Source organism: Manacus vitellinus, unplaced genomic scaffold, assembly GCF_001715985.3.
Source record: "Manacus vitellinus isolate BGI_N305 unplaced genomic scaffold, ASM171598v3 scaffold_54_pilon, whole genome shotgun sequence".
Taxonomy (NCBI): Eukaryota; Metazoa; Chordata; class Aves; order Passeriformes; family Pipridae; genus Manacus; species Manacus vitellinus.
The window spans coordinates 3689662-3714721 of NW_021940645.1; the positions used below are offsets into that span (position 1 = coordinate 3689662).

General features: G+C 36.6%; 1 protein-coding gene across 1 annotated transcript in view; it reads left to right on the forward strand.

Moving 5' to 3' along the window:
• The window catches only part of GRID1 (glutamate ionotropic receptor delta type subunit 1), a 506785-nt gene that overhangs the window by 427192 nt on the left and 54533 nt on the right, over window positions 1-25060 (forward strand). The gene's annotated exons all lie outside the window — the stretch shown is intronic.

Genomic DNA, 25060 nt, shown 5'->3' on the forward strand with positions numbered 1-25060 from the left:
CACAGTATGACTGACCCTGGGGTTCTGTGTCTTGTGCCCAGCCTGGCATGTACCACGAGAGGACAATGCCAGGGTACTGTCCTGTTAAAATATTGGACCTGCCCCATGGTGAATGCTCACACAGCTGTGCTCCTGCCACACACCTCTGAGGGATGGTGTTATCCTTCCTGCACTGTCCCTTTCCTACCCTAGCTTACGTTTCCTTTACGTGTATAATATTGGCCGTAATCATTGGCTTAACCTTCTTGCTTGTACAACAGTGCAAATCAGCCCATTTGTGTCTAGCTAGTTTCTCCTTGAAGTTGATTTTCAGTTGTGTTGTTTCTCTGTGTTTGAAGCAGATTCTTTGCTGTATCAGTTAATACCTGATGCAAACTGTTTTGTATTGAGAGAAATATGAGCTGCTAGCATCCATCCCTCTGAAAACTCCTTTGACTTTCTCCCCTTCTCCACCTCTTGTGTACTTTGAAATAATTTACCTGGCATGTCTCAAACTGTTGACATTGTGAAGCAGTTGTTATATTTCACTGCAAAAACTGACAGAATAGATGTGCAAAAAGATGAAGGGCTCTTTAGAATGAAAATCTCTGTACTGCAATGAATATTCTGATTGATGAAATTCTCAACTGCATGTGGTTCTTTTTTTCTTCAAAACAAGACAAAAATAAAAAAAAATTAAAACTTTCAGATGTGTTATAACTTCTGATGCCATTTTTGAAATAAAATAGACATCTACCTCAATAAGGTTTTAAACAATCTTTCAACTTCAGGACTTTGTTAGATTATGCCCTCAGAAACCTATTCTTATTATAATTATGACCCAGAGGAAATATTCTTGAGCAGTAAGACTTTTTCATGGTAATAGCACAGTAGATGTAATAGTGTATTGATGATTGTTTAAAAGCTTTTTGCCAGTGTGAGGTAGAATGATCCAACATGCTTGAAACAAGATACTAACTTTGGGTTGAATCAAGAACTGTAATAAAGGAGAAATAAGTTCTTAGAAAATGCATTGAAAATTAGTAGGTTGAAGATAAAAAGACTGAAATTATTAATAAGAGTGTTTCTTTCATTGCAGAAGAATAGCTGCCATTTGTGCTGTTGGAAGTTTTGTAGTTAAAATCAAAGGATCTGTGTTCTCTCACTGCTGTTCTGTCACCTGTTACTTTGGTGACATTGAAAAGATGTCAGGGGGTCAGTTTCATAAGCAGTAAATACATAATGTTTGGTTAACATTCAGGGTAGTTGGATTAATGTTATCAACACCACAGCCATAATAATTATTCTGTATTGTAGAATTTACAGTGGAACCCAGAACAGTGGCATTTCCAAATTTGTGAAGACAAGATGGTATGAGTTAGGAGGGTAGTTCTGTTGTATGTGACTACTGGGGGTTTGAGTCTTGTGAAATTGAAAATTGTCAAAAATACAAAGTACATTTGTAGTCTTCTCTCTGTCTAGAAAAGGCAGCTGAAGGTATGTTCACTGCTATCAAGATAGCTTTGAGAGATGGCATTTGTGTCCTTTTATTTTACTATTTTCATACTTTAAAGTGCCCTTTTGGGTGGGGAACTAGAATCAAAACATACAGAAATCAAGTGTTACTGGTAAGGTTTTCCAACAAGTATTGAAAAACCTAGCAGAACATTCTCATCTCGTTTACTCTGTGGACCAATTTTGAAAGTGGTTTGGACAATTTTAACATGATTAGTATTCTGATTGATATCAGAAGTGTCTCTTTTGGAGTTTTGATGTATTTCTGATTAAAATGAGGAGAATCCTATTAAAAAAATCTGTAAGCCCCAAACCTCTTTTAGCTTTTGCTTGTTTCGTTTGGGTTTTGGCTGTGCATGTTTTTGTGGTTTTTCTCCATTTTTAAAGAGGAGAGACATGTATGACTCTCCTCTTCAGTTTTTCTGCATGAGGATAACCAAGTTGAATAACCTATTTACAGACACATGGAGTTTCTGTGAGTTCATTGATCATGGCAAAGTCTACAAGACATTATATTATTTTAATAGAGACTACAGGCTAAGTGTCTATCTTCAATCCATATAGTGCAGGAATCCAAAATAGACTAGTTATGATGACCTCTTCTGGCTTTAAAATCAAGTCTAATACATCCAAAATCTGGCTTTCACAACTGGTCTCCATCATGGGGAAACCCCCCATGTTTTGGATTTCAGCTGCCTCTGATTTACCGTGTTTGAGATTATTATTTTTTATCTAAAAGTCAGGTTCACACCTAGAAGTACATGGAAATATCCCTTAATATCCAAATGTATTTATTTATCTGATATTTTTCACCTTACTAAAAATAAAGCCTTGTTTCAAAAATAGGCTTGTATTCTTTTTACTAGTGTGAGAGTGAAAACACTTGGAGCTTGGATTTAGTAGAGGTGTTGTTTACAGTTTTGGTTTTAATTCAGAATTTTGGAATCTATTCAGTTCACTTTCATTCTGACAGAAAAATCTGATGCAAAATAGTGACAGTGCCTAATATTTGTACATAAATAGTGGAAATGAAATGTGAGCTTGCTGGCTTCTAATCCCTCAGACTTGATATATCGTGTCTAAAATCATGTTGTATAGAAGGTATATGTGAACAAGCATAACCTTGGTAGTGTTTTATATCCTCTCTCAAAAATTTGCATTTTTTTTATGTATTTTGAGCTACAGGGTTTTTTCTATGTGGTATATCTGCCCTGAATACATCTTGCTTTCTGATACATACAGAGGACAGGTCCCACAATGTCTGGTGATATGCAATTTATATGTAACTATTCAAAAAATAAACTTATTTGACTACAGCAATACAACAGAAGTTGTATTTAAATATGGAGTAAATAGCCTGAATTATCTGAATTATCATAGAATGGTTTTGGAAAGGACTTAAAGATCATCATGGGGTTGCCATGGTCTTCCTTTTATCAACGATGTACCTGTATGAGCTTATCTTGCTGCTCTTGATGTCCCTGGCCAGACTGAATTCTATCAGGGCTTTAGCTTTCTTAATCTGATCCCTGACTGCTCAGACAACTTCTTAGTATTTTCCCCAGGCTTCCTGTCCTTGCTTTCACCCTCTGTGGATTCCTTTTAGTGTTTGAGTTTGTCCAGGAGCTCCTTGTTAAGCTATGCAGGCCTGCTGGTGTTTTTGTCTGACTTCATCTTGCTGGGATGCATCATTCCAGAGCTTGGAGGAAATGACCTTTGAATATCAACCAGCTTTCTTGGGCCCCTCTTCCCTCCAGGGCTTTATTCCATGACACTCTACCAAGCAGATCCCTGTTGAGGCCAAAGTCTGCTCTCCTGAAGTTCATGGTGGTGAGTGTACATCCTCCTCGCTGCCCTGAGGATGTTGAACTCCACCATCTCATGGTCACTGCAGCAAAGGCTGCCCTGGAGCTTCACCTTCCCACCAGCCCCTCCTGGGTGGTGAGAACAAGGTCCCCATAAACTGACTTGGGGAATAAGGAGAAAGCAGCGTGGAGCAAGACACAGAAGTGACTGAAGAGGGGAGAACAAAGTTCTTAAAGTTAGAAAACGGGATAAGTGGCAAATAATTGTATTTTCATCTCAAAATGTGGCCATTGTTTGTATCCATAATGATAGTTAATTGAAACAGTAGCTAAAAAAGAAATAAACCTGGAGAAACAAAAAAGATGTCAAGCATAGCCATACTAATACTGGAATAGCCCTCTGATAGACAAGTCTAAAATTAGTTTCTCTCATTTATTTAGGTTGTAATAGATAGTTTGTTCCATGTCTGCTATTAGAGATTAGAGGACATTATTGACTCTTCTTCCACAAGAAAACTGATAGCAGCAATTGCCTGCAAGGAGAAGTTAGACTTCTTTAAACCAGATGATTAACCTTGTCATATTTCTGCTGGTATAGTGGATATAAGCATCAGATAGTTTGGATGCTTTTTCTTTATTCAACATATTTTAATTAACTGAGGAGAGAAAGCAGATCAGTGTAGAATAGAAAAGAAAGAGAACCACTAACATTCTTATTTTCCTGAGAGCCTACAGTCTTGAGCAAAATACTGAGCTGAGTAAACATTACATTTAAGACCATATTTGTAAAAATTCTTTTTCCTTTCATATACAAATCTTTGGAAAAACCTCTAGTTCTGTAAAGTTAAACATAGTTTTATTTTTGTGCTGTAGTTCCAAACTGTAGTTTTCCTATAAATGGAATGGCATGATGACCACTTTCAACACATTAAAACAATTTAAGATTTCTACTGTACTTCAGGAGGTGTAAAGAGACAGGTTTACCATTCATTTGTATTAGTGGTAAGTTAAGAATGACCAAATGAGACTAATAAAATGCCTTCAAAAATAAAAAGCTGTAAATAAAATAATGAATCTCTAAGATACCACTTTCACAGAGATTTCACTATGATGACAGTTTGGTGATATAATCTATGACATGAATGTCCAGAATATCGTAGCAATAATTTAAAAGCAAATGTACCAGAGTATATGTTCCTGAAATGTTCCTGTTAACACAGACAGAAAATCACTAGGAGCACTTAACAAGATATCACTGGTAAAGTCACCTGGAACCTCAGTTTTCATACAGTTGTGTAAGAGCAGTGAAGTCAAGGGCTATTGATCAGATTTTGCCAATTAAGGATCTTGCCTGGAATATTTTTCCAGTAGGGTTATAACATCTATTTGCTCTGCAGGCTGCATAATAACAGTTCACCCAACCATATCTAACCTAAGTTTATATTAGCTTAGGTATTGCTCGTTTTATTTCCATGGCACCATGAAATTCATACAAGGACCGCAAGACCCACTTATGCCTATGCTAAAAACCTACTGATATTCATGAAATTTTGTGTTACCTTTGGCAGTATGATAATAGATGGGGGTTAAGTAGGAGAATATCAGTGTTCTACTAAAATATTTCATTGTCTTAAGAACAGTACATTCCCTCTGAAAAGCTTGTCTTTTACCACATCATGGAGTTGATGGGATTTGTCTCTTACACCCCTTGTGATAAATTCAAGATTGTGGGGACTTTGAAGACTAGAATTCTGATCTGGCATTATTTTTGGTCTCTAATGTTCACATTTTACCACAATAACAGTCACAATTAGAAAGCATAGAAAGCATCAGAATACTAAATTCACAATGGGGACTAGTTGGTGGGGGGTTTTTTTCTGAATCATTTTTTATTTCTCATAAGATTCTGATTACACAAACAGAGGTTTATTTTGTGGGTTTTGTTCTTGCCAGATCTCTCTAAACACCAGAGGAATTATCTAGACAGCTCACGAAAAAGGCTAATAATCATATTTATTTGTTATGATGTTCAAAACTTCCTGATGCAGCAAGGCCTTTAACCCAAATCTAATACAAAAATTCAGGGTGACTGTTGACATGTTTAAATTCTTTGCTGAATAGAGTCTGAAGCTTTGTCCATTGTCCCCAGTTCTTGCTGACTGCAGTGAGAGCCTCACACTTGTGTCCAAGGGGAGATGGCTGGTAATGCATAAATTCCAACCCACAGGGAAATTCTAGAGTGAATGTGATGACTTTGTCAATCTACAATTTTGTAATTATCTTGCAATATCAATATCTCTTTATCATGTATCGGCATTTCTTGATGCCGAAAGATAATACTGTTTGTGTATGAACATGAGAGAATTTACTGAACTTGTTTATTGTACCATGGGTTAAATTATAATGTCAGTGCTACTGTTATAGTTAATAAGTTAGACACATTCAAAACTGTCTAATATCCCCAGTTTCTAAGAAATAAAGAAAAGGGAGAAAATGAACAAAAGTAGCATAATCATTATATGTCTTCTGTTTTCCTTTGAATATTTATTCTGAAATAATAAACTGAGATTTCCTAATGTAAATCATAGGCATACTTTCAGATGTTAATGCTTGATACTTCATATTTTGGAGTTCTGCTTACTCAGTTTTAGAGAAAAGTTTAAGTTAAAATGTAGCATCTTTACCAAATAATTTGAAGTGAGTGACCTTATGGTATCTGCAGAATGGTCAAAAAGAAGAAGCCTCAAAAATGTCTTTATTAGGTATTTTATCAGAGACACAACTAGCAATATTTTGCCATGATACCCAGAGGGTGTTCTAAGAGGAAAAAACAAGTATTCCTCTCTTTCTGAGGGATGCTATTTGGCTAATAAGTTGGTAAGCCTGTCAGGTGCATTAGCAGTAAGTGATGCTTCTGATGACTGTAATTAAGGAAAATAAGCTGCATGTGTCTGCTTGCCTGCCATCTCTCCTGTGCTGTGGTATTCTATCTAGTCAGTCCTTAGTGCCTCTCCTTTTCTCTCCCTCTGTCCATCTTCCTCCCACCTCCTGGCCTTCTTGCTCCTGTTTTTCCTGGACATTCCTTCCTCCTCAACCCTCTGTGCCACTGATCTAGGAGGTTTAAACTGTGTCCATACAAACATGCATGTTTTCTCTTTTATGTCCATCAGCTATGTAGTATCAAGTCCTCAAAAACCTCCTGTCACCTTTTCTGTTTTAGCTGTTTTTGTTTTAAACTCTATGCAATTTGTTTCTGTAGTTAATTAGTATAAAGACCGTCAGTGTACTTTTCAAAGAAATTGTGGGGATGGTTTGTTTGTTTGCTTGGTGGTGGGTTTGTTTGGGTTTTTTAATATGTATTTATTTTATTTTACTCCTCATCTGGGAAGTTTGTCTTAAAGCTCAATTCTCTTGCTGAAGAATGCTTGATCTCCATGTCTGGGAAGTGACTTCTCTAGAGATCTTAGAAGAAAGCCTCTGGTGTTGTTTTCATAGATGAAAATACAGTTGAAATTTCACACAGTGAATTTGATTATGGAGAATATTCAAAATTAATATTGTAATATTAGACTTTAAAATTATCATGGGACATTGACAGGGAACCTGCAGGAGGAAGGCACATAATGTGCAACTGAGATTTAACCTGAAGTGTTGATGGCTTTTGTTCCAGCTGAAGGTTTCATTTTTTCATTCTCTGCATTTAGTGTTGTGTATTAGAGCTTTCCATACATATATAGAGGGGAAAGTTGATAAGCCAGAAAGTACTGTTGTTTAAGTTCAGAAAAGTTCAGTAAGAAGTCACATAGGACCCAGAGATTTTGCAGCTAAGTTACCTACTTTCAGCACTTCTATTTCCTCCTATAATTTTGCTCACATCCCTCTCTTCACCAAAATATACTTTACATAGAGAAGGTAAGCTGAACTCTGAACAAAAATCATTTTGAGTGCCATTACCTAAAACTTTTTGTTTCTCCCAGCAAATGTATTTGATGCCTCTTTTGTTTTCCAACATATATTTCCCTTCATAGTTCTGTGAAGAAAGACAGGAAGAGAATTTTTAGGGCTTTCTAATTTGTCCAGGTACATTTCACATGTAAGTACCATTGTCAGTCTTTTTCTTTTTCTTTTGTTCAGTCATAAAGGCTAGATTTCCTCTTTAAAATTAGAGATTTGATGGCCTCGTAATCATATGACTCTGGCATCTGGAAACTTCTGAGCTTTTAATCATAATTGCTGGCAACATTGCAGTTAGTGTTCACAAACTAATTCATAAATCAGCCAACTTTATACATGCTGCATGACTGTCAGTTCTTCTCTTTTATTTTGCTAAATTAATTTGGCCAATCAAAAAAGAATTTACATGCGTTCTGAACAAATTTTTGTTCTACCAGAACAAGGCAGAAGTGTGAAATAAGCAGGTTTTTTCAGACTTCGCCCAAAAGGTGTTCTGCCACGACTTTTGATTCAGTTTCAACATCACATATTATTGAGTGCTAATCATCCTAACAGTGAAATTTTCTTGGGATCTCACCTCCAGAGCCATAGCCAGCATCCTTGATTGCACAGGTGAACCTTGGACAGTAAAAAGCACTGAACATTTATAGTTAAGAGAACCTAGTTAGTCAAGTAGACTAAAAGAGAGCTTTTTAACAAGGTGTTTAGAAAAATAGGATCAATAAAAATCGTCTGTAGTAAAAGCTGGTTGACAGTTTTTCATCGAAATGATTTTCTGGTGGATAAAGCTGCACAGAAAAGCATTTATTTCGTTTAAAAAATATTAAATTGAAATATAGAATTTGTTAACTGGACAGTAGGGTTTCCTTTTGACAGGATTATTAAAAAAACTCACAATATTGACCTGGTTTAATATCATCTGCCTTTTATTTTGAGTCAGGTTCTCTTATATATTTCCTATACATGGTGATCCTGAGGGACTGGAGTGCAATTGTAGGAATTTATTCAGTGAGATGTTACAGTATGCTTAACAACTGGTCCATAGAAAGAATTTGAGAACTAGGATTGCAGTGAGTGCAAAACAGGGAAATAGGTTTTAATTCTGGAATAGATAAGATCTGCAGAGAATTTTTCCAAGGATTCCATTTTGTCAAAACATTTTACTTGAATTAAAAATGTCTAAACATAATGTTTTGACACTGCCCAACTTAGATTTCTCTCTGTGGAAAAGCTCAGCTCTGCATCTCATCTCAGGAGAAAATCGAACTGCCTGGTTTCTCCTATGGTAGCAAGTTCCTGCTTTTTCTCAAGTCTGATTGTCATACCTCCTTTAGATACATACATAAGTTAGTGGGATATTTCAGATGGGAGGATTTCTTGGGCTGCTTCTGGAAAGGCAAGCATTCTCCAAGGGAAGGATGCTACTTTAATTCCTTCCTAGGGGAAGGAATTGGTTCTGAAAGGGTCCTAGAGCATCCATGTTTTGAGAAGGAGGCAGAAGAAGAAGGCATCAAATTGGATCAGTAAACATTCCTGTTGGGTTTCTTTCCCATTTGGGTGGTCCTGCACAGCACAGGTAAATCGTTATGCCAGGAGTGTCCTAATTCAGAAGCATTTTACTAGTGAGCTGCTATAACAAAGGAAGGTTATATTAAAGGATGCATTTGGGATTTGGGTTATTATAAATTACATTCTTTGAAATCTCATTTAGAACCACAAACTAAAATGATGTTGGAGGGCTCAAAGGATTAATTCTTCCTGAACAATAGACTGTCACTGATCACTCTGTGAAGTAATTATGCCAAATTTAATTATAATACAAGCACATTGTATGATAGTCATAGTGTGCCCAAAAGAGAGCTTGAAAAGGTGTCTCAGAAGCACATGGACTAGCTCTGGGAGCACAGTGGCAAATTACAGATGTTGTAATTGAGTACAACTTAATATCAGGCTTTCTTAATTAAAGGTTTGGGGTTGTGTGGGGTAGGTTCTGGCTGGCATACTTTGCTTTTCAATATCATGAGCATAATGGAATATACGGACTCTCCCATCCCCATTTTATAGATTCTGCCAAAAGCCCTTATGACTTCCTGTGATGTTAATGTGTTTAAATCAATTCCAGTATCACTGTTGAGAAGAAACCAGGAGTAATCAAATTGTTACAGGAGTAGAAAAATAACTGTTCCTCCTTCTGATATTTCAGGAACTGCACTATCATATATTGCTGATATTTCATAATAATCCACTTATGCAACCCTAAGGCTCCTACTTAACCATTTCAGTCTTCTCTTCTCAGTTTTCCATTCCTCTTCATATTAGATTTGGACTAGTTATGGAAATATGCTTCTGTTTCCAATTCCACCCCTGTGTCAGGCTGGAGTCTAAACTGAGGAAGCCACCAGGATAACAGCCAGAGTGGTGTTAAAATGCTTTGTCAGAACCTTTTCTTGGGAACTACAAAACTTGTGAGTCGTACATAAACAAATGAAACGAGTGCCAATGCTTAGGAAGCAGTTCCACAGCTGGAATGTCATGGTGCAGTTTACCTGAGATGAAGTTTCATGCTCATGTTAGGGCAAGTATCCTGGGAGAAAGCTAATGAGATCTAGAGCATGTGTGTCAGGGCAACAAAGCAGGAATGGTAGCAGAGAGAGGTAGATAGATACCTTTGCTTTGTGTAACAATTTAAGGTGTTTACTATAAAGCAGCAAAAAGGGTTAGGACCACAGGTCAGCACAAACAAAATAAGTGCAGATCTGCTGAGTTTCCTGGGTTTGTATTCACAGCAGGCTTCAGTTTAGCTTTACATCTCAATGGAAAAAGTTAAATACAGAAAATCTGTGAAGAGGAGGAAATCTACTATATCTTCTTTTTTCCTTCTTTTACCTTATTTCTTTCATATGCAACTGCTTTGTTACATAGGAAATCTGGTCAAAATATGAGTCTGGTGTTAGTCTTCTTACTTCTAGCACGGAGACTACTGTCACACTGAGTTGCAGGTGCAACTTCTAGTTAAGCAAGTGCCAGCACATGCTCTTCACTTTGCTTTCCTCATTTCTCCCTGTCCCAAAATGCCTCTGTTCAAAATTGTTGCTTAATATAACTAGTAAAACTCTTTAAACAGAAAAAGTAGAGAAAAGTGTTTTCTCTGCTTTCTTCTGGTGTAGAAAATTTTGTTTTTTAGGTTGTCTTTACAGCACTATTACATTTTCAGGGAAAGTGTAGGAAAAAAGTTGTTAAAAAAAATAAAAAATCCTAGGCTCATTTTGGTTATTTGACTTAACAATCTGATAGCCTGGAACACTTTAATAGCTGGTCTGCTGTAGTAATTTACACCATCATTGAAATGTTTATCAGATCCTAAGCCATATCTGCCAGAGATAGGAAGAGTGTCAGTTTGTTTTACTGAAGAATATTGGATGTGAAATCTTGCGTGAGCTGTAATGTCAGCACTTTGCACACAATCCACTAAGTGACCTTTAACGTGCCTGTGAAGAAATTTGTGTTGATTTGGTGGCTGTTATGAGGGTAGGAATGATGTGCTGGTGACTTTCATTGTTTGATGTGTTGCTGGTCTTTTAGTCTTAACCAATTCCTTAACCAATGGTTTCTGACGTACTCATATGCAGCCCATTATACAAATTAGTTCTCTTTGATTTTCTATATACGCTCGCAGTCTCTGTAATATTGCCAGACTAACACATACCAAAGTCCTGATGAAAGTCATTAACATGAGATTTATTCATACTAACAGCCAGCTCCTGCTTATTGAGAGGTCCAATATTCTTTCTCCGAAGCTGATGTGGTAACACTTCAAGACCAGAAACTTGGCATAAGGAGATAGAAGCATCCCAAAAGAAGAACAAGTAACTAGGTTAAAAAAAGCTCTGAAAACTAGTTTAGAGTATTGGGGATTTTTTTTCAGTTCTATAAGTTTTTTTAAATTGTATCTCTCTATAGTGACTGTGACATTCAGTACTGAAAGGCAATTGAAGCTCTGCCAGATTCTTACAAGGGGTAATTGCACAGGCTTCTTTATGCATGCATATATACGTATATATCTGTCTACATATATCATGTATATCATATATATATATATTTAATGACAACTGCATGTTTCCTAAAGGAGAGACGAAGAAATGCCATTTTTATGACAGCCCTAGGTGAATGTGGGAAGGGATATATTTTTACAAAAGCACATTTTAGCTAGTTCAGTTATGATCTTAGATTGAGTCTTGGAAAAGTCCTTCACTGGAGAAATTGTCTCTAATCAGGATCTGCCTTTAGAAGGACCACCTGAAGACTTGCATCTTCCTACTCTTGGGATGCAGGGCCTGTGACCTGGGTACCCAACCCATCTGGCTAGCCAGGCCTTTCAATATGTTTTGGATGAGAAAAAGTCAAATGTTTTTCCCTCCCTGGAGTTCTAAAAGTGAGTGTGCGCTTGTGCTGGTACCAGACTGACAGCCCCTAGTGTAGGAGGCCTTCTGCTTCTGAGCCATGAGCAGCTTTCATGGGCTGAGCTGCCAGTTCTGGAAGGGCCTCAGCTCTTGGAGTTCCCTCCCAACCCTTGGCTGTGTCACTTTTGTGTGTCCATCAAAGCACGGACTGACAACTAAATGTGACCTTGGGAGTACCAATTAGAGGCATTTTAGGACCATCTCCTGGGCTGATATGATAATGATATTTATTGCTTATTCGTTCAGCCCTCCCTGTAGCTGCTGCAGTTTGAAGTCTGCCAGGAAGCTGGTTGTTGATCTCTAATGCAGGCCCTTAGAGGTCGGTAATGGGCAAGTTTTCACTCAAGTATCACGAGCTACTAAGCTGATGGACAGCCACAGATTGCAGGGGCTTTTAGCCATCAGTGCTGGTCCTAGGCCTGCTCCAGCAGCTGGGAATATTTTGCCATGGAGATGTGGACAAAACCCCATAAGTATTAACACACTTAATTTTGTTTCCTTTAATTAATTTGATTTGTGAGCAAGGTTTGTAGCCTTCAGACATTCTGGGGCCTGTAAGGCAATTTTGTGAATTACAAGAAAATCCTTGTTGGCTGGAACAGTGGTAAAGGCCTGATATGCTTTATGGAAACAGAAATACTGGAAGTTCAGCAATTGCTGCAAATTCCCCTTAGCCTTTTGAAGAGTTATGGGAAGGAATTACCAATAAATTATTTATTTTACTGTAGATCTAGTGAGAGGAGGGAGATTATTGATAGCTCATAGCTTTCTGTTTTGTATATACCACCTTCTGCTTATGCAAGGGAAAGGTTTAAGGAAGAGTTAACAATAAATAAAATGGAGGATGTTATAATTTTTTTCTAATAAATGAGAGGGGTTTTTTTCCAAGAAACATTAAATAATTCTACATCTTACTGTCCATATAGTAGGTGTTTATTTTCCATTTTCTAAGTATATATTATCTAAATATATTCCATTTCCATTATTGACATTTGCTTTCCACTTCTCTTGTTCAGCTCTTTCTGCATTTTAATGCTGAAATGCAGTGTCAAAGATTTTTAAGACAACTCTTTTAAGATCATTTTAAAATAAAGGTTTAAGAAAGTTGACTTCCTTAAGGTCAGATTTTGAATTTTCCATGGGCTGATTTTTGGCCAGTTGCTACGATTTGGATTGGGTTGGGTTTTTATGATTTTTATTTTTGTTCAACTTCCAGAAAATATTGGAATAACTAGAAAAGATATAAGAGGAAAAAGGGTGACTAGAGATATCAAATTGCTTCTATATGAACAGAGTATACAGGCCACTATTTTTCAGCTCAGTAAGCAGGCAAAAGGAGGGAGTGTGACCAGGTGCTTAGGAACCAAAGAGATAAAAAGATGAAATGGGAACAATTACTCATTTTTTCTCATAGCTGAAACCTAGATAATACTTAATAAAATGAACTGGTGGCCAGCTTACAACCTGTAAGAGAAAGTACATTTTCAGAGACTGCATGCTTATATTTTGGAATTCATTGCCACAGAATGTGTGGGAGAGAGAAGTTTAAATGGACTCAGAAGACCTTAGGAAAATGAATGCCTGATGAGTCCACTGAGGAAATAGTCTTTATATTGCATTAAGGAGATATTTCTCACACTTAGAATTTCATGAGAGGGAATACTGATTTTTTCTTTAAACGTATAAATGGCTGGATAGCAATCACCATAGCAACAAAAAGAATATCAAGTTAAAGCAGAAAGAAAGGGATTTAATGACTGTAACGTGTGTAGTTTTTTCCTCCTCAGATATGTTTGTAGTAATTCTTTGCCATATTTCTGCATCCATATTTCTCTGAGGGCATTGCCCATTTTAGTCCTAATGTTGCATACAAATACTCTGCTGTTCATTGTTGAGAGACTGCCTGCCCCGCAGTGACCAAGAGCCATTTACACTGTAGAAATAAATCTTGTAATGCTTTAAGGAAGGGTGATCTTAAAATGAGGTCTGACTGCTGGGTCATTCCCAGAGAGCTGCTGCCTTTCCCCCACTGGAGGCTTTGCTGCTTATCTGTGGCCCTCCATGGGCTGAAAGAGTTTGTCTCCTCCCACTGAGAAGTTTGGACCATGGATAAATCATGTCCTGCTTTCTAATTTGATCGGGCCTGACCTTTCTAGAACCTTTTTCAAGACTTTGAGAACAACAGCACATCAGGTGCAATATTAAATGAGCTTTGTAGTAATTATATAAACTTACTAAATCATTGAATCCTCTTAAACATGATGTAGGGTGCTCTTATAAAGGTTCTTAGAGATCAGTGTTTATTTTTAAAGCTGTAGTAAGGAATCTGGAAGGCAGGCCTTCAAGCATTACACAGAGTACAAGCTGTATTTCTTACCTGCTTTCATTTCTTACCTTTAACTACCTCACTGAAATTACCACATCCTTTCTAGTGATGGAGTTTCACTGGTACATGTCAGTTTGTGGAGCTTGGGAAAAGTATTTATTACTGTAATCATTCTTATATACCCTATGTGCACTGTCTGTCACTGTGTAAAATTGCTCAGAAGTTCTGAACTTCCAGTTTGTTTTTTTTAAAAGTTAAAATTCTCCTGAATGCTGATTTGAAGCAGGGAAAAATGAAGCAGGGCAATAGGTTGTAAGCAAAAGCAGTAAGCAGTAACATGTAAAAATATTTTTCATGCTTACCACGGTTTCTTTATGAAGGCTATTCAAAGATTAGCTAAGTGTATTGCTATATTCCTTGTGAATACTTAGCAACTGGTATATAGCTTATATAAATGATAATATCTATGGATATAATGTTTGTATATTCTCTGCTAATTGACTTCATGAGCAAGATGATTTTATTTGCCTTACAAAACCTGCTCTATGTATGTAACAAAGCCCAAGGGATAAATATATTTTTGAAAGATGTTTCAATATAGCTTTGCTGTTAATTAAAACCATTAAATGCCTATCATTGTACAGAAGGAAAGCCATGTTATCCTTAATACTATCTACTGTTCTTCTGTTTCTTGGAGAGGTAATTATCCATTACCAAACACCGAGTTACGGGTTTTTTTACTCAGTGGTTTTCTTTGTTGGAGAAAAATATCTGCAAATTTTTGAAACCATTTTTTGTCATTTCTAAGAGAAGCAAAGATAAAGATAAAGTCATATTGTAAAGATCTAAATAAGGAAAGTTCAGAAAAAACAGAACTTTTAAATTTATGACAAGAATTTTCAATGTTTCATGGATATGAGTGTAGATACCAGTGTGATAAACACAGCCGGCCAAAATTAATTTAAAATCTTTAGCAGTGAAACTTTGACATTTAGGGTTGTGACTGATGTTAAGAGAGAATATTAACTTGTCTTGACAGTAATTCTGATAAAATATTGGGTTTTTTAAATGGTCATTTTAAAGTACCAACATTTTATCTAAAACTTTGACCTCTGTGTTATTTGTTTTATAAATTACATTTTTAAATCCACTTTTCGTCTAGAACATTGTCCTTATTGTTATATCAAGACCACCAAAATATCATCATGTAATTAGATAATAGCAACGGTAGAAAAATGGAATAAAATAACAAATGTATACAAATATCAGGGAAAAATGTAAGACAATCTCGAAGCTTTTAGATAGAATTTTCGAATCTCGAAAATTTTAGATAGAATTTTATTTTTTAAATAAGTTTCTACAAAAAAAATACTCTTGAAGTTGTGGAGTTTTGTCAGGAGCGTGACAGAAGAGCGGTTTCAATACATAAATGGGAGCTGGCTCGATACGTGACACCAAAGAGTGACTGAATTTGGACTTTGTTCTGGGATGACTCAGTGCTATCACCCAGAATCAGAAAGTGAATTCATGATGGCCAAGCTTCAGAAGGTCTGCACCTTTTGAAATCACAGTCTGTTTCTCATGGGCCAGGCTGTGAAAAGTTCAGTTGTTAGAACCGCAGAAATACGTATGGGCTCCTCGAACATGTAGCGAGACATCAGAAGCATTCAGCTCAGATAATTTCCAGGAAATCCAGTAAGGAATTGCAAAAAAGAGCAGTTGTTTTGCCGTAGCCAGTTGTAGTGTACCAGTTAATCCATAAGTGCAGAGCTCTTGTGTAGAACAACTGGAGAGGACGGCAGGTCCCAACAGCTGTCCAGCTGCACAAACCTCTCTTGCTCTCCTTCCCCAGTAGAATTAATAGAATGTCACTACACGGAGGTCTTTGGTTACTACACTGCACAGAGCAGTACAGGAACCCATAGAAAATCAACAAGAATTTGTATTTGTTGTTAGATCCAACTTTTCGATGACTTTTTTGTTTACAAAACAGTCTGCTGAGTTCACCACTGCAGAGATAACAAGTTCTTCTCTCAAAAGCTTGTAATTGCCCACCAAAAAGCATTTGGAAGCTTTGAAAAGAATCTGTTCTCTGTGTGAAACAGATTTGTTTCCATTTTACCCACACATAATGAGTAATGGTGTTGGGAATTGGTTCAGTTTTGTTCACAAGCAGCTACTTTTGAGCTACCTGATTTCCAGTATTTAGCTGTAGCACTCAGAGTATCCTTGGAGTCCAGCACCTGTTGTCTCTCACTGTCACTGAGCAATGACTTTGCTTTTTAAATGTCAAAAGAAAGAAGAGGGGCTTGTTTGTCTTTCAAATAGGTAACCCAGTGGCAAGGAGCTCATGCTGTAGGGTTTTTAAGTTGGTAACTAGTGACATCTGTTGAGGAATTTAAATCTGGATTGGTCTAACTTTTATGATTACTTAACAGTTTTAATTTTATGCTTAGCGACCTGGTTGTCCATATCAAAGGGTAATTTACAGTGCCCCTGGCAAGTGCCTGACTCAGCAGAATCTAGGGTACTCACAGTTAATTTATTTGACCCTTAGAAGAATTGTGGTGCTGCACATACATCTTTTCTATATCAATGCTGTCATCTGATTCAACAGCAGCGTTTCTACACTATAGCATGTTACTCATATCTTAAAGCCTTGAAAAGTGACAAAACTGCAGATTGACAGGGGTGCAAATTTTCTGCCTGCTTTGCAAGAGAGAAGCCTGTGAGCTTCTAGGAAAAAATACCTCAGATTTACTTTCCATACCTTTTTCACTATGTTTTGATTTTGTGTTAGGGAAACTAAATACAAAAAATTTGGAGACGGAGCAATACTTGCCTGTACTTTATAAAGAAGCCATCAGAGGATAATATTCTTGTTCATATTGTTTTCATCACTCTTATGATTGCTTCATTTAGTGCTACATCTTTTTCAGTGCCTGTGTTGCTGCACTAATAACATCAGCATGTTGCAGTCACTGCTCCTTCAAAGAGTAGTATTAATTGAAGCAATTTATTCTACCAGAGCTGAAGATGGCCTATTTATAGTTTCATATAATGAATATTAACAGGTTACATTTATCTTGTCATGTCCTTTCAACTCCTTTTTCTGCTAAGTGTGGATTTGCTGCCCCAGACATGCTTTGCCCAGGCTCAGCACAGCAGAACCTGGGTGCTTCTGTGTTGCATGAGAGGTCAGAGATGCTCACCAGCTATCACAATATGGAAAGAGGAGCAACCCTGAACTGCTATCATTGGTCCTCCATTACTTGCTAGCAAAATAATGTCTCACTCTGCCAAATAATGGAGCAGCATCTTATTTCAGCAAAAAATGATGATATTCATAATTTGTGTCCTTCAATATAATATTAAATGATGTATATGCAATATGAAGTATATGATGCTGATCCATTTCCAGGGAGTATAAGAAGTCTTACACTGTGACAATAAAACCTGTAGGGTTACAGAAAACTACAGCTTTAATTTTCCATGAAACTCTTCAGTCAGGGTACTGCAGAAAGCAGTATACAGAAATGCATGTATAAGAATATCTTGGCTTCTTTAATATTAGTAGTATAAAGCATAATGTGTCTAATCTTCATTTATGTTGTAGAGCTCTATTATATATAAAATAGTTTGCTTTTAATAGTATGGTCTTTACAATTAGTTGAATTGATCTTTGGCTAATGAAGAACATAAGGGAAAACAGGTCCTCTCACACCAAAATATTTGATGTTCTTTGCAATGATGAACCATAAAAGTTGTTGAGCAAGATACTGCTGAGTTAGGATAGGTAGGGTCAAAATTGTTAATTGCAGTGGACAGCAGAATTTGTAGAGCAAGAGCTGAGTAAATACACAGGCTTTTAGAGAATCACAGTTTTAATGCTGAAATACCTCTACCAAAGCCTCTGCTTGTAGTCCTCTGTCCTCCGTCCTCCTTAACTATCAGTTCTGAGATAGCTATTGTAGTTCTTCCCTTCTAGGTTTTCTCTATCTATTATGTAGGACTTATTGTAAATGACATGGAGAGAGAGAGAGACTCCATATCCTAGACTCTAGTTACTCTCTGATGATGATAGTGGTTAAATACTGTAGGTGATCTTACATGACAAAAACATGTTTCTGATAATAATTTGTATTTGGTTTTAAGGCAATGTAATTTTTATAATTTTTCTTCGGTTTTGAGCTGTTTGAATTGTTTTGAAATTTTTATTCCCATTTGTACAAGTTTTCTCCTCGTTACTATGGAGCTTCTTGCTGAGGTACATTTTGTTTGCACAACTGGAGATTTGTTTTCTTAAATTTTAAATCAGAATTTCGTGGGATTATCTGTGTGGTAGCGACTCAGTTACTTCTACTCTTCTCTCTTAATTGTGAACCAGTTGCCTTACATAGTTTGAAGGGCATTATGCTACTTCAAGGGCAGACTTTATGTGGCATCCTAATCCCAGATATTTGCCATTTATCTCGCTGGCTTCTCAGGCGAGCAGTGGTGTATATCTGTTTCCTTAGATATGTCAGTTCAGGTCAATTGCTCTTTCCTACTCAAATCCCTCCTTCAGCGTTCTTGAACTTTCTTTATTTTCTATTCTAGGTCTATGCTCAATTAATTTTATATAAGTGTAACTCTCAGGATTCAGTAGTATTACGTAGGCTTCCCAAGTTAACGATTGTAGGCTGGGACCTTAAATTGCTCCTGTGTACTTTCTACATAATTTCTCCCTGGCTGAGTTCTAGGAATGGCTTCATTTCAGTAGTGGGGAATGGATTTTTCTATTGAAGTTGAAAATACATGAGGTTTTCAAGTATTCAAGAATTATGACATTCTTCAAAAAGACTACACCTATATCTTTTACCTCTGTGAAAAACTATAATAGGCTTAAAGATGGTGATTAATCCACTCATCTGAGAAATGGCAAACTGATGAGATCACAGTTTAAACCTTGAACTTTGCGACTTGAAGTTGTTCCACACAGGACAAAAGTATCCTAATCACCTTTGGCTGAGATCCAGTGTTGTGTGAAACACTGGCTCAGATCTGATACCTCTGGTGAATTCAGGAACCATGAGAGTGTTCTTTGATTTCCTTTATATAGGCGCTTCCTCATATCCTGGATGTGCCAAGCCTTTCCCATAAAAAAATTGTTTTGCTTAGAGATACTGAAAAAATCTCTGCCCTTTTGTCTGTCATTTCGCAGTCTGCATTGAGAATGGATAAATGTTTCTAGGAAACAGTTTGTATTTGATGTGAAAGGGTCTCTGTAGATTATTAGAAGTTAGCAGCAGTAGTTCTGTTGCCTTTTAGCTAATTTTGTTTCTAATTTTTCTGTTCCTTAGTCATCATTACCTTCAATATTCACAGTTGTATCCTTTACTGGTTTTTTATGACCTGAATCCTCCACCCCAGCAGTATTTGTCCTGTTCTCCCTTGGTTTTCTTCCATCATGCCTAAATCTTGTTCAGACAGGTGCTAAATATTGTATTAAGACTATATATTCTTCTCAGCTGTGTTGTGAGTGCTCTCTGTGCAGCCTATGCCATGAGAGATGTGGAGTCCAAAACCACAGTGATACTCCTGCAGCTGCCCTTTTTTACAGGCTCACCATCATTTGCAGCTCATCCTGCACAATTTGTCAACATTAATTTCTGTGTTTATTTCTTCAGTTGAAGTATCTCTGTTTCCCATTTTTCTGTTCCATCAGTGTTCACTTCCAGTTATGCAAGGTGCATATTATTTCTTCATGTCTGAATTCTTTACCACTCCCATTTATTTTTCTCACTGTACTACTCTGAGATATTTTTAACACTTTGTAGTTTTGAGATATCTTTGCATCTTTGACATTTTAATTTTATTAATTTCCTATTTCCTGTTCCAAAACACTAAAAAAGCTATTAATAAGATCTTGATATTGACTTGTTCTGAGCTACCTAAGAACTTTTTTCCTCATCTTGGTCATTCTTCACTGTTGCTTAGAAGCTAGTCTGTAAATCATGCAATATTGTCCCTATTCAGGAAACAAAATCAAATTTTCCTGTGTGAGATTTCATAAGACCTTGTGTGAACTAAAACTAAAATGCAGATACAAGCATACTGTGCTCTTCTCTTCAGCAACAGCTTAATTCTGTGGTCTTAATTCTGCAGTACTATTGAAAAAGCAGTAAAGTTTTTCCAGAATGACTTGTTAATTTTTAGGTCTTACTGCCTCATACTCATCTTCCTGTGATTTGCTGCAGAAATTTTATTATCATTGATATAGCACCGTAAATTTGCAAAAAAAAAATTAAATTTGCACTAAAATTGGAATAAATGGCATTCTTCTCCCTGAAGATCTCTCATTCTTAAAGGCCCATTAAAGCATCAACAGTCACATCTGTGTCCTTCACAGAAAACCAGGGTCCTCCTGTAGAAGCATCAGTGGCATGACAGCCCCAGGGGAGGCAGCCCTTCCCTCTCCTCTATTTTTCTCACTTTATATTGGCTGGTCATTGCCTTTGAGGGTTTACTTTCTCAGGAGATGGTTTACTGTGGTATCAGGAATGGGAGATGGCAGCTTTCCATGATCTCCCTGCCCTTCTCTAAACTTTTGCCACGCAGATGCAATCTCTGTGTGACCCTTTAATGGCAAAGGGAGCATCTTGACCATGGAACAGGGTGGGATAAATCTTGTCCAGTATCTTATCCCTAATAATAACTATAAGATTATTCTTTGGAGTAGAAATGTTGGAATATTCCTAATAGTTATGTAGCCATGATGGAAATAAATTGCATCAGTGTTTGGATTTGCTTGCTAGTATGAGAATTGATACCTTTTTATTTTCCTAATCCTGTTTTATATTACTGTGGATTACACAAATATACAGTCCAAAACGTTTTTTAAACTTTTATTAATTGTTATCTTATATTTTAAATTAAAAGATGTTAGTACCTTCAAGGCAACTCCAGTCATAAAAATGGAAATGGTGTTTCAGGAATCCTATCAGTTCTTTAATAATGACACACAATCTGAAGTGTGAGTCCTACTAATACTTTGTTGTGTAGGACAGCAAATTCTGTAGATTACTGTTATACTACATTTAGAAAGAAATAGTGGACTTAAATGTTTTAAGTGGACTTAAATTTGTTTTAGATTTTAAATTAAATTCCTCTTATCCCTTAGAACTGCAGCAGAGGAGTGTTCAATTTACTCCATGTATTTAATGGACCACTGTCTTCTTTCATATTTCTCTCCTGTAAACATTAATTTTCTTGTTTATGTTTTGTTTGTGTAATTTTTTATTATCATGTTCACTTAAAATCTGTTTTTATAATATAAGTGTTTCAGTAAGAGTTTAGCTATATTGCAAGGCTGGCAAAGGGAGTGAGGCATCGATGTTATTAAGAGCATCATACTTGATATACACTGTGTTGAGGTCAAGGTTAAGAAGCAGGTGGTCATTGAAGTGAAATCTGTTTTAATTCAACTTTAATCTAAAAGCATTATTAGATTGTGAATGTCATAGATGAATTTATTTAACTCCTTGCACAGAACAGCTTTCATATTCCCAGAAAATGTGCTCTGGTCTATATGTGTGCCTCTGGTTCCTAGAATGAGAACTGCCTGCCTTGCACTCTCTTCACTTTCCTGTCTTTTAGAAGTTTTTCAGGTGTCAAGGCAGGGGGTCCCAAATTTAATTTCTTTGGATAGTATAACTCTAAAGGAGTCAACAGATAGAAGATTTCAGGTTTTGGTAAAAAAGAAGATGTATGCTCTGGATAGATTATAACCATTTCAAACATTACTATACATCTGCTGATAATTATCTTTTTTTATTTCTTATGGGAATCACATTTTCCCTGAAAAGTAGATCATGTTTAGGGTGGTGTCATACTTAAAATTGTGTTATATGGCAGTGACATGTATTATTTGGACAGTAGCTACCATGTCATAAACTAAAATAGTGTAGATGATCACTCAATGCTGTGATAGAAATATCAAATAGTTTTTTGCTAATGTCAGTTTTCAACTGTATCTACCAGTAGTTTGGGGTAATTTGCATCTCAGTTTGTTTGGGCCTGAGACAGACATTTGCCACAGTTTAATGGTGTGTTTACAGCAGAGCTAGAAAATCTAAATTCCAGTTCCTGATTCAATGAATTTGTAATTATTGTGTAATAGAGTCGCATGAACAGGCAGACTTTGCAGACAAACAGATGTGTAATAAATAACTGAGTTTATCATTCGTTCATCTCCTAAAGGAAGTGGCACACAGGCTCTCAGTCTAATTGATCAGGTTCATAGGAGGTAGTGAATCTTGCACATCAGAATTTAATTCATACAGCCTTGATTTATTTGAGCAGGATTGTCTGCCTCATTATGCTGATGAGGGTTCTCACACTTGCATGGAGTTGTTTCTGATATTCTCTGGTGTGAGTTTGCCATGACACCACAATATGATTTCCCCTGGGGATCTAATCACTCAAGTAAATGTTGGGCAGCCAACAGCTACATAATTAACAAAGTCATGAAATTGCTTTTTAGAATTTGACTTCTGGTTTATCAAAGGGAACTCAGGAACCCTAAGCTTACATAGACATTGTTTTCTTTAGAGGTCCTGACAGATACAAACACCTTTCAGGGTAAAGTCCTGAACAGCAGGTTCAACAGACATACTTTGGATGATGTCCTTTATCATTTGATATTCCTAGGTTGTATTTCTCTGTGTTTTGAGTAAGTATGTTTGTTTCATTCTGCATTGCTTGTGGAGGGTTAAAATGTTAAAATTGTGATTCTCTCTCCAAGCCTTTCCTTGAAGTTCTGGTTGAAAATGTCATAAATATTGATAAAGATCAGAAGCATGTCTTGAGTCAGTATTTTCCAACAAATTACCTTTTTGTCTGAATTCTACATTTGTTTCCTCTGTGTAGACTTTATTGGATGATTTAACTTCTGATGTATGGCTAGAACTATGGGATTCCCAGCAACAGGGCTGTTTCAGAAAGAGAAGTTAGGAAGGTTTAAGTTGAAAACCTTTCATAGAGTAGCTGATTTCAAAACTTGAACTCACATAACCCAGTAATTTGAGAACCAAAAAATTCCCACCCAGACTGCCATTCAATACATGTTCCAGAGACCACTGATATTTTTTAAAACACGTCCTGCAACTGCTGATTCTGCAAGCCCTTTATCTCCTATCACCTGATGGCTATGCTAGAACTTTCAGCTTCAGACTTCTGGTAGGAACTCAGCACATATTTTTACGAAGAATGAAACTCTAATGGCCTTAACAGCAGTACTCATTGTGTGTAACAGTGCTGGAAATTAGTTTCTTAGGCACTGATCTTGACAGGTCAGCTGTCACAAATTGATAGACATATCTGTAAATACATCAGTCCTATAAACAAAATTGTGTCTGCGAGAAGTGGAGGCTAAAATTGGCACATTTCTGAACAAGTGAAATGTTCCAAAGCACAAGGATGCACAGAAAAAAATCCCTTCTGGAAATGGTTTTCCTTATGTTCCATTTATGAATTTTAACTGCATAGTTTGCTTTTTAGAGACTGAAAAGTTTGTACCTCTACAGAGAACACTATGGAGTTCTGTTCTGAAGTGAAATATGCTCCTTCTCCTTGCACTTATCCCTGCTGCATAAAAGGGGAATCTTTGTCTTGCTCCCTTTGAATAAAAGGAATAAGTTTATGGTTTTGCACTGGCATGTCTCCAGTATTTTTTGGAATTCTTGGAGTTAGTACAGAATGTGAAACATAAGGTATGCAAGAAGTCCAAGGCCCTGATAGTTTTTGAAATGTGAATGTGTGGGAGAAGGAATTAATACATCAGTCCATGAGAAGTAATAATTCGAATGCTTTACATTTCCCATTTTTTAATAAATATTTATTCATCACTTGTTGATTTTGCAAACCATTTTGGCCAAAATCTTAATCATATACTTACTGCCTAGGACTGCTGAAGAAGGCTTAAACAGTGAACTTTCTTTACATATTTGAGACACAATATATACCACACACTCCCCTAAACTGATCTGTGAAGTCTGTTGAACCACGTTGTTTTATGTCAAATGAAAAGCTGTCCGTTTGGTTTGGCAATAACAAGAGTAAGAAACATCTGGAAATATTTCAGAGCAAGCACCTAAATTCAAATTCAGAAGATACCATGGCTACAGGTATATGTCTACCTGTTTTTTTGCAGACACTTCTGTGTGTAGAAGCTCATCTGTCACTCCAAACTGGCATCACAGGGGAGTTTTCAGTCTAAGATACTTTAGCTTTCAGGTGTGTCATTAGAAAGCTGAATATTATTCATTCATTCTCCTCCTCCATCCTCCAGGTCATCTGGATAGAATGAGGTGCACTTTAATTCTTTCCTCTCCTATGTCTCAGCTTTCAATATTTAGTGACTATGGAATAATTTTCATCAGTTGTGATAGTTGCTCAATATTCACTGAATGTCCCATTCTTTTTCTAGTTCCCTGTTTATCAGTTTAGTGCAACAAAACAAAAATAAAACTGTACAGATCTCTTCCATCACATTTTATTTGTTGATTTGATTTGTAAGGCTTTAGGATAAAACTGAAGTCATAGAAATAAATCATGTAAGACATCTAGCCATAGGCATTTTCAGTGAAATAAGTTCTTTCCAAGAAGGTTTTGACTTGTTACATGAAAATTAGCTTCTGGCAGGAGGAATCCACATTTCACAGATCTTGGACTGTGTTTAATTTCTACAGGGCATGCCTTCAGCTAACAACACTGCTTCCACATACGCGAGCATAGTATTGGTGTTTAAGAGTAGAGCTGGAAAAAAAAGAAGAAGTAGTTTCTACTCGATACTATTTATGACTCTTCTGAGCGAAATGACACTGTGGATTCTGTTTGGAGGCAAAAAGAATATCTGACTGCTGCTGCTGCTCAAGAGCACATTTAGTTTCAACAATCCAAAGGTCACTTAAGATTGACTTTTCTATTGAACCTGTTCTATTGAGTTGGACTGCATTTCTCTTCAGAAATTGCGGTAAAAT